Below are 17,082 nucleotides of genomic sequence, written 5' to 3'. Positions count from 1 at the left end.
TGAAACATGTCAAGAAATATTTTGACAAAGTTGGTGAGGAATTGGCATTAGTGAAAGAGAGAAACTTTGAGATCAATCAAATCCTTGTTCGCATTGTGGAACAAAAAGATGCTCCATATGTTGATTATATATCTCAGATGTTGGATGTGAAACTTGCTCTAATTCTTTATCAATTTAAAGCATCTTCTAGGCTTCTGAGTAGCGGGGCTACTTCGCAACAAGGGGAGAGGATGTGGAAAACATTGTTCAAGAAGAACCTTCTTAACTCAAGCTTAACATTCCATATGCTGTTATGAACATGTCTATAAAGAGTAATGCTTTGAAGGTTACTATTGGTGAAAGGTCATTGAAGAGAACAATGGAAGTTATGGTTCCTGAATCTAAAAATTTTGCTGGAGATGGTGTAGGAACAAGCAATGTAAGAATTGTTACTTCTAAAGAAATTGATCCGAGTGATAAAGAAGTAGAGAAAAAAAAGCCCATTTGAAGAAAGATGAAAAAATTGAGAAGATGAGATAACTTCAAATTGAGTTGGATAGACAGAATGTAGAGAAAAAAAGAACGTGAAGCTACAGAAGCATCATTGAAACTTATTTGGATTGAATGGAATATGAAAAGGATGCAAAACGAAGCCATTAAGAAAGCCGAGACTTTTTGGCTTGAACCCCGTTCGTCATTTGTGATTGAGAATACTGCTGATTATTAGTTGGATTTCCCAATGACATCTAGAGCATTTTTATTTAGGTATTTTCAGAACATGGTCGGAGTCGCTTTGTCGAATAGTGATGTGAACACGAAGCTATTTTAGTTCTATCTGGATCATTCTTAGCCACAATACAACCTTTGGTCTTTGAAGAAAATCATTAATGTGAAGAAGATTGGAGAATTTCATTTGGTTGATTTTACTAACTTCATTTTCACAATTATGAGGGGTGCTAATCATGAAAAATCAGTTATTATTTTGGCTGATTTACCTTTCTTGAATCCATATGACTGGTTTGTTCTATTCGGAATGTTGAAAAAGCATGAATCCAAGTTTGGTTTGCTACTCCAACACTTGAAACGATTAATAAAAGAATATTACATGGAGTTATGCAAAATGGATGTCGAAGTTGCAAGAGTGTTCCAGAAGAAGGAAAACATACAACCTAGTATTCAACTAGCTAATCTGAGTGGCATGCGTGAGGGTTTTATTAAGAAAAAGCCATTGGCCATTGTTTACAAAGTACTTGAAGATCAGATTGTTCATAACAAGATGATGTACATTCATGATAAAAATTGCTATAGTACATAAACTGATGGGTTTTATAGAAAACAAAATTGTACAATGCGAAAAACAATTAAAATTTAATAAGGTACATCCATCCTATAAAAGATATATTTCATAACACCTTGAAGGCAACATATTATCAACAACAAAACTAAAATAAAACCTAATGAATTTGAAATCATGGGATTAGGATTACATTCCTTTGATTTGTTGTAGTAAACAAATCACTTCAATCTCCTTGTAGTGTAGGTCTTGGAAAGCTTAGCACCAAAAGGATCGTTCCTCTAATGGCTCACACCCAAACCCTAGAACTAGAAGACAATAGGAGAGACGAAGAAGGAAAATTTTCGGCCAGAGTATCTTTCTAGGAAGAGTATGAACGAAATTAGACCTCTTTGGGGTCCTATTTATAGTGTGGATGAGACAAGGAAAACCCTAGATTTGAGTAATAAAATATTCAGATTTTATTCTATTCAAATATGATATTTTTATCAGCTTTACGAATATTCCAAAAACCATAAAATACACCCAAATTTCATTCACCACTATATAGGTTCTAGAATTTTCTTTCCTTACTCAATTATGAATAAATACAATTTAACCCTTGGACCTTTAATTAATTCCGATTAACCCCGAATTAATTCTTGATTAATTCTGATTAATAACTAATTAGTTCTAACTGATTTCTCATTAATTTATTAATCATATAAATTAACAAACCAATTTTCTATTTCAAATTAATATATTACTCACATAATATATTAATAAATTATTTAATCATAATTTCCAATTAGTTTATCAATAATACAATAATCTTAATAAATTATCCTCTCTCTATAAATGTCATTCAAGCAAAGTTCTAGTTATAAGGGCAACCCAAAATGGACTTTTCTATTTCCAAGAATATACCAATTTAGTTACTGGCTTAGACACCTTAATCCAACAGTCTCGCACTTGGATAAGTCTGTAACTACAATTACAAGTATATACCTTGAACTAAACTGTTGGATTAGGTGTCTAAGTCCATAACTATATTTGATGTTGATGTGAATATTTAATGCACTAGTTTTTTATTTACAATTCCTAGTTTATCGCATCTAAACCACACCTTACAGGCAGTGAACATGATCGAGTATAGTATAGCTTTGATAAGCAAGGGCATCGAACACAAGATGAACGGTAGTGGATTAATTTAGAATGTTTGATTATAGGTTACACAAAACACACGAAAGCAGTAAAGAACGGTTTCATGGAATTACATCTCAAACAATTGATTAAACAATAAATCTCGATAAACTGACCGAAGACAAATCTCTTTAGGTACTTTAGTTTAGACAAATTACATCTTAAAATCATAGATAAATGCACACACATATTTATTTATAAATGTTCACCGATTTCTAAAATGATTAGGTTCATGTTTACTATTACTAATCATTTAGCAAACAAGTTAATTCAAGAAGTGATCAGTTGATTAAACTAACAGGTTTCCTAGTGTTTAGTTCGAATCAAGCAAGACTTGTAATAATAGTTAATCAAATTGGTTTGTTGAATTAACTCATATGTGGTTGGTCATCACACATGCTCACACGTTAATTTACTTATTTTCTAGTTAACCCTAGGTTATGTTCACAAAACTAGGTTTACAATCTTGTTTTCACAAAACCAAAAGATTCAAGTAATCAAGCAGATGTTCATACAACTCAATATACTTAGTCATCAACAGAAAACAATTGTCACTAACACATAAGGATCTTTTAACAAGCTTAACAAGATTAATTAAACACAAATAAAACAATCCAAATAGCAATTAATACAAAAAAATCAAGGGTTCATCTAATCATAAACACAAAGCAAAAGGTTTTAACACCCAAATCAGAAGGTAAATGCATAAAAAATCACATTGGAACGCTAATCGTGGTCAGAACAACGAACCAAATGATTTCTGGCATGAATCCGCTCTCCAATCCTTTAGATCTTCCCTCCTGTCAGCTTAATAGGCTTCCGGTTGCCTTCTAGACCCTCAAAATGGATTCTTGGGGGTTTATAATCGCAGGAATCAATCTAGGGTGTAAGATCTCTCATTAGGGTTAATTTTCGGCTCTATTTATAGTTTTCAGCGTTAACTCGACTGTAACATCCTGTTTCGAGTCGTTTCACAGTTCGGGTCCGTGACCCGAAGATCAAGTATCATAAGGCTTTGGGCTTTGGGAAAAGAGAGGATTTAGACCCATTCGGGTGTGGGTAATGTAAATTGGATGATCCGAGAGTTCGGTTTGTGTTTTGGTGCTAAGGGGTATTTCGGTAAGATTTCAGCTCGGGCTTTTAATAATTTTGGATTTTTGTTTAGAACGTTTTTAGGCAAGGAGGAGTTGATATAAGTGTATAGCTTCTCGTTAACTTTTTGTGGAAATACAGAACATCAAAATCCTAGTTGGAACGAAGAAGTTATGACCGTTTGAAGTTTGGGTGGTTTTGGGCCACACTGAGTATGTTGGGCGTACAAGGAGGTGTATGCTGGGCGTACCAGAAGTACTCTGGGTGTACGCAATCAGTACCCAAATCCTATTTTCGTGGTTTGAGCCCTATTTAAGCTTCCTAACTCCCCCAAACCCACTCTATTCTCAGCCTCCACCTCTCCAACACCCCTTCCATGAAACCCTAACCCTAGTTGAGCCTTGTGAGGTAAAAGAATGTGTTTTTGAGTGTTTTGGAGTATGCATGGTGCGCCTTGGAGAAGAAGGAACTTCTTGGAGAAGTGTTGGTTGCATTGGATCTTGTAGATCTGGACTTTATTCACCTTGATCTATATTCTAGAGGTATAAAGTTTGAATCTTGATGATGCATTTGTTAGATCTAGCTAGTTTTGGATATTATGAGTTTTTGGTCATTTTAGTGCATAAAGTTTAGATCTTGAAAGTTTGTGACCTTGTTATGGATAAAGTTGGAAACTTTATCCATCTAGACATCATTGTAATTCAGATCTGAAGGTTTGAGACTTGGACTTAATGGATGAAGTTGTAAAAGATGCACTTTTGATCCCATTTGATGCTTAAAGGCTAGATCTTGGTGGTTTGGACCATTATAATGGATAAAGTTGGAAACTATATCCATTATGGAGCTTTTAGGATCCATAAAATTTTGATCTTGATCCTTCTATACCTTCCATGAAAGTGTCATGATGTCTTAATGGATTAATAGGTTAAGTTTTTGGCTTTGGACCTTTTCTAGTCGTGGAAAGCCATAAACGTGGAAACTTCATGACTTAGAATGATGTTGTGGGACTAGATCTTAGTGTCGGATGAAATGACTTAAGAGATTAAGCACTTAATGGAAAAAGTGCCATTTGGCCGAGTACGCCAGGCGTACCTTCGAGTATGCTGCGCGTACTCGTATGGGGTCCCGATTCTGGATGGTGAGTATGCCATGCGTACGAGCTGAGTATGATGGGCGTACTCAGCCTGAAGTTGACTTCCGTTGGCCGTTGACTTTTTGACCAAGTTTGACCTTGGGTCAAACTTGAGGGTTTTGGGTTATTAATTAAATTTTATCTGGAACCGGTATTAGTGGATTCGCGGGTGTGAGCAGTACAGAAAAGGGATTGTGACGTAGTGTCTCAGGGTTCTTCGATTCATGTGAGTCTCCTCATTATACTTACTTGTGTGGTAATTTATGTGTGACCGGAGGGTCTTATTCGTGTTATTGGCCGGAGGGTCTTATTCGTAGTATTGAACGGGGGGTCTTAACTGCTTATACTGAGATACGTTTTATTATTCATTCTGTCTTTGTGACTTATGTTGTTATATTATTCTATGTATATATTTAGTTAAGACCGGAGGGTCCGTACCGAGACGTGCGACCGGATGGTCGTCACTGAGACACATGATCCGAGGGTCCTTATTGAGATATAGCCATGAGAGGCTAATTATTTGTTTTTGTGGTATTTAGGGGGACTCACTAAGCTTTGTGCTTACGGTTTGTGGTTTACATGTTTCAGGTTTTCTTATATTAAAGGAGGGGTACGGCTCGATTGCATCGCACCAATGGGGGACTTGTGTACTTGATAACTTTTAACGATACTCTGATAAATGTTTTAAGATCGTGCAGTTGTGAATTAAATAAATACTTAAAGATTTAATCAAAAACAATTTGGGTTGAAATTTAGGGCGTTACATCGGCGAGCTTGGACACCAACTCGGCATGTTCTTCATTAAAATCTCATATTCCCCAAGTCATCGTCAAGAATCGCGAAACTTCTATTCAACACAACGTGTTTGTGTTAAACTCGATGAGTTCGTTGGAAATCACCATTTTCTCAAAACACGAAAGTCATCTGAAATTCTTTCTACTTTTCAGAACATTTTGAATCATGTTAATCATAGTTATGAGTCATGATATATGGCCAAAACACCGACGAGGGGTCAAGCTGTCCAGCAACATCCTTTTTGCGTCTTTTTAGCTCCTTTCTCCTCCTTTTGCATTCCAGCTCCTATTTTAACTGTAATTTAACATTTTAAAGCGTATTAAATATCTTTTAGTTCTAAATAGCATAAAAACATAGTTAAAAATAATAAGAAAACATCGTAAATATATGCATAAAATAGACGTTATCAAACTACCCCACACTAGCCTTTTGCTTGCCCCCAAGCAAAACTGATTTTATTATTATTATCATATCAAGACTTGAGCTACCAACATCGCACAAGAAAATCCATTTTGAGCCTCTCCATTAATCCAAGACCGCAATGCATGTATTTGTGTCTAAATTTTTCCTAAGAATCTCCCCAATCATAAATACTCACAATCTTCATAAACACTTGCCCACTTCTTTTGAACAATGCTTATTTTATGCATCCTTTCGAATCCATCCCCAGAAATCTTACTTAACCTCAAGGTAATTTTTGATTAAGCTCCCAAGCATACATATAGAAAAATAACCTAGAAAAAAATTACAATAAATAATTTCTTGGAAATTTGCCTTATTTCTTCACTTTCTTCAAGATCTTCATCCTTTGTTAGCTCTTATTCACTCAACAACTTTTTTTTCTTTTTTTTTTCACAACTTTTTTTTTCACTTTTTTTATTCTTTTTTCATAACTCACTTTTTTCACTCAAAACTGAAAACCTAAGAAAAATATATGCTTAAGCAAGGGAACTTAATCTTCAACCCTTATTGGTTAGAGATATTAGTCTAATGTGCAATGACTACATAAGCTCTCCTGGATACATTTCTAGTACACGATGTTAAACATATTGCCACCCTCAAACTAAGCGAAGTCGTGTTGCTGTTCCAGGATTCCAGTAGGATAGGGAAGCCACAAATACACTATAACATATATTGGCTCAAATAAACATTAAAACTCGCATCGGATCATCCCACACAACACTAGCAACCTAGATCTCAACACAACAATTAACAATTTTTTCACTAGATTCAATTTTAGATTATTGTTTCAAATATTTCAAATATTTTTTAAATCCTAGTCATTTTTCAAAATTTTAATTTATCAGTAAGCTTGTATTCCTATATTCGACCCCCTACCCTACACTTATTTGATGCAATGTCCTCATTGCATGCTAAAATAATTAAAGAACATAAAATTAAAGAGATATAATTGGAATAGACTCCCCTGCGGTAGTAGTGGCGAGATCGAATGAGGCTGCTAAAAGTTGCTCCATAAATTGCTGGAAGACTGGAAACTAGAATTGCTGCTTCTAAATGTGCCGGAAAATAAAATCAAGAACGTCGACTTCTAAAATGTGGTGCAAAAGATTGCAAACTAACGCAATGTATAGTGACCACGACATGGGAAAGTGTTGACCACGTAGTGTCGTCGAGTGAGGAAAAATCTGTATCACAAATAACAACGTGGCCACTCCATGATAAGTGTCGACCACGTCATGGTATCTAGAATGGCAGCTTCCTTCTTGCGATGAAAAACTCCCCCACGACATAGGAATGTGTTGTAACGCCTGTAGATCAGGGCTAGTCAATTTAGAGACGATAAACATCAAAAATGACTTTTTGATGGAAGATTATTTAGAAGGATTAATCTTAACTAAGTTGTAGTGTATGTTACAAGGATTTCGTACATATAAAGAACGCCGAAATCCGATTTATAACGAAGAAGTTATGACCTGTCGAAGTTTCGCGACAGAACCGACACGACACAGCGCGACGTAAATAGTGAATTTATGATAGAGCGATATTTGGATTTAGCGATCTAAACGACAGTTGTAGAGTTCGTTAAACCGAGAGCGTGCATAAAAAGAATGTCCAAATCTGACTTCGTATGAAGGAGTTATGATTTTTCTAAGTTTCAGCTTAGCAGTGTACAACCCGAAGTTCGATTTTGAGATCGAGTGATTTCTAGCCAAAACAATCTAAACGAGAATCGAAGATCTCGTCAACAGTAGTGCAACGGTAAAAAGACAGATGAAAACGGACGTCGGATGAAGAAGTTATGGATTTATAACGGAGTTTTCCTATCCCGGCCTACTAAAAATAATATAATAAAAATAAAATCAAAATTAGAGGATGAAGTCTAAATGAAAGTTGTAGAGCATAGTCTTACCTACGCGTGGATATAAAGAACGTCGAAAACGGAGCTCGTATGTGAAAGTTATGAATTTTTGAAGATCGTGGCACGCATACCACAGCTTATCCGAAGAGAGCCTGGGGATGCGAGGTACGCCCAACGTACAAGGAGGTACGCCCTTGTACATGTCGACACCGAAGTACGCCCTGCGTACGAGATGGGTACGCGCAGCATATTGCTGCTTTCCTCGGTCCAGAAGAGGCCACGTTCCTCCACCAAGACTTCGCCACGTGGAAGCCTTATCCGGAGTACGCCCAGCGTAGGGCCTCGGTACGCCCAACGTTGTCCGATGTCTCGCTGCTATAAAAGGGCATGCGAGGCTGCCGACTTCTTTTGCCAAAATTCTTTCTTTCTCTCCCCAATTTTCCTCGTTTTGCGTGCAAGAAATACCCCGAAGCCCCGATATTATTCCCGAGACCCGAGGCAAGTTCCGAAGTCCCGAAGATCCCGAGAAGTGAAGTTTCCGAGCCGAAAAACTCTGCCAACAAGAAGCCCTGTTTTGGAGAAAACGTCCCGGTTTTATCGGAAAAGATTATTTTAATAGACGAGGTGCTGTCAGATCATCGTCTTATCATGTGAGTGTATAGTTACTTTCTTCTAACACATAAATATGAAGTATTTACTATGAAATATGTGCTATGTGTTTATATATTGTTTTTTTATTTGAGATGGGTGTGGTATGAATGTTTTATATAGTTTTTAAATGAGTTAAAATGTATATGTATTTTATATCTACAAATATGTTGGGTAGAACATGGGTAGATGAGATAATTGGTGTGTGATAAAAGATGAGTTGGATAATGAGATAAGAGGTGATATAGATCTTGAGATGAGGGTGACATGTGGAAAATGAGTGAAACCTTTACCCAAACGATGGCCCCCGTCATTCAGTAGAGTAGGGATGACAACCACGGACTATTCTAGACAGTCAGTGGAACACTAGCAGGCTCGCAACTTGTAGGTGTTGTGGACTTGATGTTCACCGGTGTACTAAAAAAAACCCATTGACACGTATTGCGAGAGGAGTCTCAAAAACGATATTATCAATAAACGAGATAAACTTGTTATTAATTCGGGAGTATGGATTAAGACATAGTTAATTGTCCCTAGTCCGGGAGTATGGATTGGGCACAGTTTTAGATCCGGGAGTATGGATCAGATCAGGATCTAGGTATAGCTAATTGTCCCTATTCCGAGAGTATGGATTGGGCACAGTTATTGATCTGGGAGTATGGATCAGATCAGGAGATTAGTTTTTGATCCGTGAGTATGGATCAGGTGAAGAGGTTAGTTTTAGATCCGTGAGTAGGAATCAGGTAAAGAGGAAAGTTCTAGATACGAGAGTTTAGATCGTGTCGTTGTGAGGATTGATGGGGTGGGATAAGAGTTGCTTTTATATGGTGAAATTATATAAGTTTGTGAGTTCTAATATATATATATATATATATATATGATATAACATTGTGGGATGAAAACCCTATATGCTCACCAGACTCCCAAGCCTAACCCACTCAGTTTTCTTTGTATTACAGGTTACAGCACGAGAGCATAAGTTGGCTGACATAATGAGAGATTTTGGATTATAGTCCAGTAGTCATGAATAACTGTTGTAAGGTCTATTTTGTTCTGTTTATGCTTTTGGTCTGTATTGAACATGACATCTCGAGATTTTGTTATATAATGAAAATACATTTCTTTAAAGAAATGCTTTGATAAATTCTTATCATATTTTGTTTTGGGAACAAATTCCGCAACTGTTTTCTGTAAAAGATTACTCTGATTTTAAAAACAAAGCATAAACAAATCGGTCTTTTCTGGCCGTGAAATTGGGGATGTCACAGTTGGTATCAGAGCATTAGTTTAAGCGAACTAGGAATTTGTAGGATTTCTAGACTTAAACTTAGAATGCTAAGTGATGATCGTGAGATGAGTGTGTACCATATTTTAGACACAAGCACTATTATATTTTAGGGAAGATGCCTAAAATGCTTTTATGTGCTAAATGCTATATGTTTGCCATATATGAAATTGTTCGTTCGGATCTATGGTATGTTGCCGACCGGATCTGGAAACCTTATGTGTTTAGGATTCTAAGCGTACGACTACGGTATTGGAACTAGCATGTAAACGTTTCGGAGTGATAAGGATGATTTAATTATCCATTGTGATTGAGGATCTAAATTCACGTTATTCGGTGTGTAGATTAAAAATGGTAAGAACCAGAAGTGGAGTTGGAAATGTGAACGAAGGCAGGAATCAACTACCTGTGATCAAGAAAATAGTTGTTACAGCAGTAGCACCTGAGCCAATGACTATGGCTGGAGTGCAAGTGATGATTTAAACTATGTTGGATCATCAAATGGAAGAAACGACGCGTCTGCTTTGACAGAATCGTGAAGAACTGTCAATTCGCGTGGAAGAGCCCGAAGTTAATGGAGGGCAGTCTGAAGGAGAGAACTTTAGTGGGATAATTGGTCAAGACAACCCACCGATAGTTCGACAAAACAACCAAGATGGAGGGAATAATGTACTGGGATGCAAGTACAAGGACTTTTTGACTTGCAAACCATCGACCTTCACTGGAAAGGAGGATCCGATCGGAGTCATGGATTGGATCTCTGAAATGGAGCTGGCCTTCATGACGTGTGGTTGCAAGGGCAAGCTGCAGACCACGTTTGCAGTACGATAGTTCAGGGGTGGGGCTGTTCGTTGGTGGAACACTCTGGGGAAGAACCTAAGCCCTAATGAACCACTGCAATTGACATGGGCAGAATTCTTGGTGCAGTTCAAGCGCAAGTTCTGCTCGGCCCAAAATCTGTTGGAGTTGGAGAACAAGTTCCTGACATTGACGAAAGGCAGCATGTCAGTTGACGATTACACAAATGCCTTCACAGACAAGATGGAGTTTGCCTTGCGCATCGTCCCAGACGAGCTGACTAAAGTTGACCGGTACGCAAAGGGACTCCCATGGGAGTATGCGGTGCTAGTGCGTCAGGCAATTACTCTGGAGGCACCTATCTGGGCTGCCAAGTCTGTTGAAGATATGATTAAGGGAAGAAGCGCCAGCAAGGTTGAAGTTGGCGAGAAAAGAAAGTTTGAAGGATCCTCAAGGTCCGATGAGAAGAGAAAATTTTTGAAGTCTGGTTCGAAGAAGTTCGAAGAAGAAGCACAATGGTGTGATAAGTGCAAGAGGAAGCACATTGGGAGATGCTCTAAAGAAATGATCTGCTTCAAATGCGGGAAGACTGGTCATTATGCCAGTGAATGCACAAACAAAAGAGAAGCCTGCTTTAAGTGTGGTGAAGAAGGACAATTCAAGCAAAACTGTCCAAGAAGGGAAGAGATTACAAAGCCAAATGTGCTGCCAAAGCCAAAGGCAAGAGCATTTCAAATGATCCTTAATGAAGCAGATGACAACGCGAGGAATCAAGGATGAGGATTTTATATCCAAAGATCATGTTATGAAGTAGCAGTGTGAATAGTAACTTATGGTGTAGCCTATTAGAGGCATAGTATAGGGTGAACTTGAACTTTTGTGTAATAGTTTCAAGGAAATAATATAAACCCTAGTTTTGTTATCTAGGTGTGTTGAATGATTGTATGATTTTCTTGTATGGTGACTTTGTCGACTGCGGGACAATACTTGGGACGAGTATGAGTAGGTGTGAAAGGTAGTAGATACATATACTACCGGAAGCACAGGGTTCGCACTTGGATCAGGGAAAGTCACAAGGTTACCAAGAAACTAGTGATTGATTCCGTTTTATTAAGATATGTCATTACCCTTGTTTTGGTAATGACTAGTAAGTTGGTTGTTATTCCGACCCTAGTGGTCATATCAAATTGAGTCCGACTACGATGGGTATGTTACATGGTTCAGAGAACCAAGTTCGAGGTAGCATCTGACTTAAGTCAGAAGATTGAAGTCAATTCGATCATTGGTATCACGCTCGTTGTTAAAGAAGTTAGTAGCTAGAAATGCTACATGCTAAAATGCAATTATATCACATTAGAATATGAAGGAAGGTATATTCCATTCAAAAAAATTAACTCTAAGAGACCTGAGTCTTAGCGTTGCATCATGCGATGAGAGGTCATTAAAGCACGACCCATCGGTCTATTACAATAGAGAAAGGAAAGTATTTATCCTAAGAAGAATAAGGAGTCCACAATAAGGACTTATTTTGTAACTTGAAGGTTATGATTGAAATTCCAACATAGTACGAAAGACATCTCGCAAGATTGAGTATCGTCTGCAGTCAAGAAGCCCTAGAGTTAGATACTCTTTCGAGGAAACATAGAAGTTATGGTTATTACCTAGGATGAAGAGATAACGTATGGAATCATTATGCAAGCCCTATTTCGTTGATGATTCCGGGACGTAATCATCCTAAGGGGGAGATAATTGTAACGCCCGTAGATCAGGACTAGTCAATTTAGAGACGATAAACATCAAAAATGACTTTTTGATGGAATATTATTTAGAAGGATTAATCTTAACTAAGTTGTAGTATATGTTACAAAGATTCCGTACATATAAAGAACGCCGAAATCCGAGTTATAACGAAGAAGTTATGACCTGTCGAAGTTTCGCGACAAAACCGGCACGACACAGCGCGACGTAAATAGTGAATTTACGATAGAGTGATATTTGGATTTAGCGATCTAAACGAAAGTTATAGAGTTTGTTAAACCGAGAGCGTGCATAAAAAGAACGTCCAAAACTGACTTCGTATGAAGGAGTTATGATTTTTCTAAGTTTCAGCTTAGCAGTGTACAGCCCGAAGTTCAATTTTGAGATCGAGTGATTTCTAGCCGAAACAATCTAAACGAGAATCGAAGATCCCGTCAACAGTAGTGCAACGGTAAAAAGACAGACGAAAACGGACTTCGGATGAAGAAGTTATGGATTTATAACGGAGTTTTCCTATCCCGGCCTACTAAAAATAATATAATAAAAATAAAATCAAAATTAGAGGATGAAGTCTAAATGATAGTTGTAGAGCATAGTCTTACCTACGCGTGGATATAAAGAACGTCGAAAACGGAGCTCGTATGCGAAAGTTATGAATTTTTGAAGATCGTGGCACACATACCAAAGCTTATCCGAAGAGAGCCTGGGGATGCGAGGTACGCCCAGCATACAAGGAGGTACGCCCCGTGTACATGTCGACACCGAAGTACGCCTTGTGTATGCGCAACGTACTGCTGCTTTCCTCGGTCCAGAAGAGGCCACGTTCCTCCACCGAGACTTCGCCACGTGGAAGCCTTATCCGGAGTACGCCCAGCGTAGGGCCTCGGTATGCCCAGCGTAGTCTTACCTACGCGTGGATATAAAGAACGTCGAAAACGGAGCTCGTATGCGAAAGTTATGAATTTTTGAAGATCGTGGCACACATACCAAAGCTTATCCGAAGAGAGCCTGGGGATGCGAGGTACGCCCAGCGTACAAGGAGGTACGCCCCGTGTACATGTCGACACCGAAGTACGCCTTGTGTATGCGCAACGTACTGCTGCTTTCCTCGGTCCAGAAGAGGCCACGTTCCTCCACCGAGACTTCGCCACGTGGAAGCCTTATCCGGAGTACGCCCAGCGTAGGGCCTCGGTATGCCCAGCGTAGTCCGAGGTCTCGCTGCTATAAAAGGGCATGCGAGGCTGCCGACTTCTTTTGCCAAAATTCTTTCTTTCTCTCCCCAATTTTCCTCGTTTTGCGTGCAAGAAATACCCCGAAGCCCCGATATTATTCCCGAGACCCGAGGCAAGTTCCGAAGTCCCGAAGATCCCGAGAAGTGAAATTTCCGAGCCGAAAAACTCTGCCCGCAAGAAACTCGGTTTTGGAGAAAACGTCCCGGTTTTATCGGAAAAGATTATTTTAATAGACGAGGTGCTGTCAGATCATCGTCTTATCATGTGAGTGTATAGTTACTTTTTCTAACACATAAATATGAAGTATTTACTATGAAATACGTGCTATGTGTTTATATATTGTTTTTTTATTTGAGATGGGTGTGGTATGAATGCTTTATATAGTTTTTAAATGAGTTAAAATGTATATGTATTTTATATCTACAAATATGTTGGGTAGAACATGAGTAGATGAGATAGTTGGTGTGTGATAAAAGATGAGTTGGATAATGAGATAAGAGGTGATATAGATCTTGAGATGAGGGTGACATGTGGAAAATGAGTGAAACCTTTACCCAAACGATGGCCCCCGTCATTCAGCAGAGTAGGGATGACAACCACAGACTATTCTAGACAGTCAGTGGAACACTAGCAGACTCGCAACTTGTAGGTGTTGTGGACTTGATGTTCACCGGTGTACTAAAAAAAACCCATTGACACGTATTACGAGAGGAGTCTCAAAAACGATACTGTCAATAAACAAGAAAAACTTGTTATTAATTCGGGAGTATGGATTAAGACATAGTTAATTGTCCCTAGTCCGGGAGTATGGATTGGGCACAGTTTTAGATCCGGGAGTATGGATCAGATCAGGATTTAGGTATAGCTAATTGTCCCTATTCTGGGAGTATGGATTGGGCATAGTTATTGATCTGGGAGTATGGATCAGATCAGGAGATTAGTTTTAGATCCGTGAGTATGGATCAGGTGAAGAGGTTAGTTTTAGATCCGTGAGTAGGGATCAGGTAAAGAGGAAAGTTCTAGATATGAGAGTTTAGATCGTGTCGTTGTGAGGATTGATGGGGTGGGATAAGAGTTGCTTTTATATGGTGAAATTATATAACTTTGTGAGTTCTAATATATATATATATATATATATATATATATATATATATATATATATATATATATATATGATATAACATTGTGGGATGAAAACCCTATATGCTCACCAGGCTCCCAAGCCTGACCCACTCAGTTTTCTTTGTATTACAGGTTACGACACGAGAGCATAAGTTGGCTGACATAACGAGAGATTTTGGATTATAGTCCAGTAGTCATGAATAACTGTTGTAAGGTCTATTTTGTTCTGTTTATGCTTTTGGTCTGTATTGAACATGGCATCCCGAGATTTTGTTATATAATGAAAATACATTTCTTTAAAGAAATGCTTTGATAAATTCTTATCATATTTTGTTTTGGGAACAAATTCCGCAACTGTTTTCTGTAAAAGATTACTCTGATTTTAAAAACAAAGCATAAACAAATCGGTCTTTTCTGGCCGTGAAATTGGGGATGTGACATGTGTCAACCATGTTGTGGCAGCCGGGACAATAATTCTGCTTCGCGTCGAAATAAAACTCCATGGTGTGGTAACAGTTGGTCCATGCCAAATGAATCAATGTATAGTTAGAAACGCCACTCTTTGAAAATAATAATCTCTCACGAAATCGACGCGCACCCCACACTTATTAAAAGTCGTGGCTCTTAATTGTCAACTTCAAACTCTCTCACGACTTTTTTCGCGTGACAAATCAACATTAGACCCCAATTGTTGAAATATCTGAAAGCATCTGAAGGGCAAAAATTCTGCAAAGATCTGAAACATCAAGATCATCAACACAGAAAACAAAAATTTAAACAAACTGAAAAAAAAAACTCACTAAAATAACTTAAAAAATAGCAAACCAAAATAACTAAAAAGGATATCACGATCACTCATCTTCGTCGAAATCAAACTATAATTGTTGATTAAATCCCTTGCATGCAAGAGGTGGTTTGGGAAAGCAAAAACTTCCACGACCTGTCAGACTATTTCCTTTGTCTTCTTTACACCATTAACTAAAAAGTAGAACAAGAGTTGACCCAACTAGTCAAGAGTTGCAAGAGTTCGGTCTTCCACTTAACCACCTCGATATGCCTTGCCATACTACGCCTCGTGGATTGAGTTGGACAAATTACCAAAATAGTAGACTAAACAAGTCAAGAATTTCCTAATCGCTTGCAATCTCAAAACCCATGCAAAAAGTAAAACCAAGCAATGCGTATGATCACGAATTCCTGCACATAACAACAACAACCTTCCCAACAAGTGACATGATATCAACGAAAATAAAATAAAAATAAAATAAAACTAAAAACAAATTAAAAAAAAGAATAATCAAGTAAACTAAATTAATTGAAAAACGTTTCCTGGCAACGGCGCCAAAAACTTGATGTGAATATTTAATGCACTAGTTTTTTATTTATAATTCCTAGTTTATCGCATCTAAACCACACCTTACAGGCAGTGAACCTGATCGAGTATAATATAGCCTTGATAAGCAAGGGTGTCGAACACAAGATGAACAGTAGTGGATTAATTTAGAATGTTTGATTATAGGTTACACAAAACACACGAAAGCAGTAAAGAACGTTTTCATGGAATTACATCTCAAACAATTAATTAAACAATAAATCTCGATAAACTGACCGAAAACAAATCTCTTTAGGTATTTTGGTTTAGACAAATTACATCTTAAAATCATAAATAATTGCACAGACAAATTTATTTATTCATGTTCACCGATTTCTAAAATGATTAGGTTCATGTTCACTATTACTAATCCTTTAGGAAACAAGTCAATTCAAGTAGCGATCAGTTGATTAAACTAACAGGTTTCCTAGTGTTCAGTTCGAATCAAGCAAGACTTATAATAATAGTTAATCAAATTGGTTGGTTCAATTAACTCATATGTGGTTGGTCATCACACATGCTCACACATTAACTTACTTATTTTCTAGTTAACCCTAGGTTATGTTCAGAACACTAGGCTTACAATCTTGTTTTCACAAAACCATAAGATTCAAGTAATCAAGCAGATGTTCATACAACTCAATATACTTAGTCATCAATAGAAAATAATTGTCATTAACACATAAGGATCTTTTAACAAGCTTAACAAGATTAATTAAACACGAATAAATCAATCCAAATAGCAATTAATCCACAAAATTAAGGGTTCATCTAATTATAAACACAACGCAAAGGGTTTTAACACCCAAATCAGAAAGTAAATGCATAAAAATCACATTGGAACGCTAATTGTGGTCAGAACAATGAACCAAATGATTTCTGGCATGAATCTGCTCTCCAATCCTTCAGAACTTTGCTCCTGTCAGCTTAACGGCCTTTCGACCGCCTTCTAGATCCTCAAAACAGTTTCTTGGGGGTTTATAATCGCAGGAATCAATCTAGTGCGTAAGATCTCTCATTAGGGCTAATGTTCGGCTCTATTTATAGTTTTCAACGTCAACTTTTCGGCCATA

This window comes from Lactuca virosa, chromosome 4 (genome assembly GCF_052849685.1).
Source record: "Lactuca virosa cultivar CGN04683 chromosome 4, Lactuca_virosa_CGN04683_v6, whole genome shotgun sequence".
NCBI classification, from domain to species: Eukaryota; Viridiplantae; Streptophyta; class Magnoliopsida; order Asterales; family Asteraceae; genus Lactuca; species Lactuca virosa.
This window is presented reverse-complemented; position numbering follows the sequence as displayed.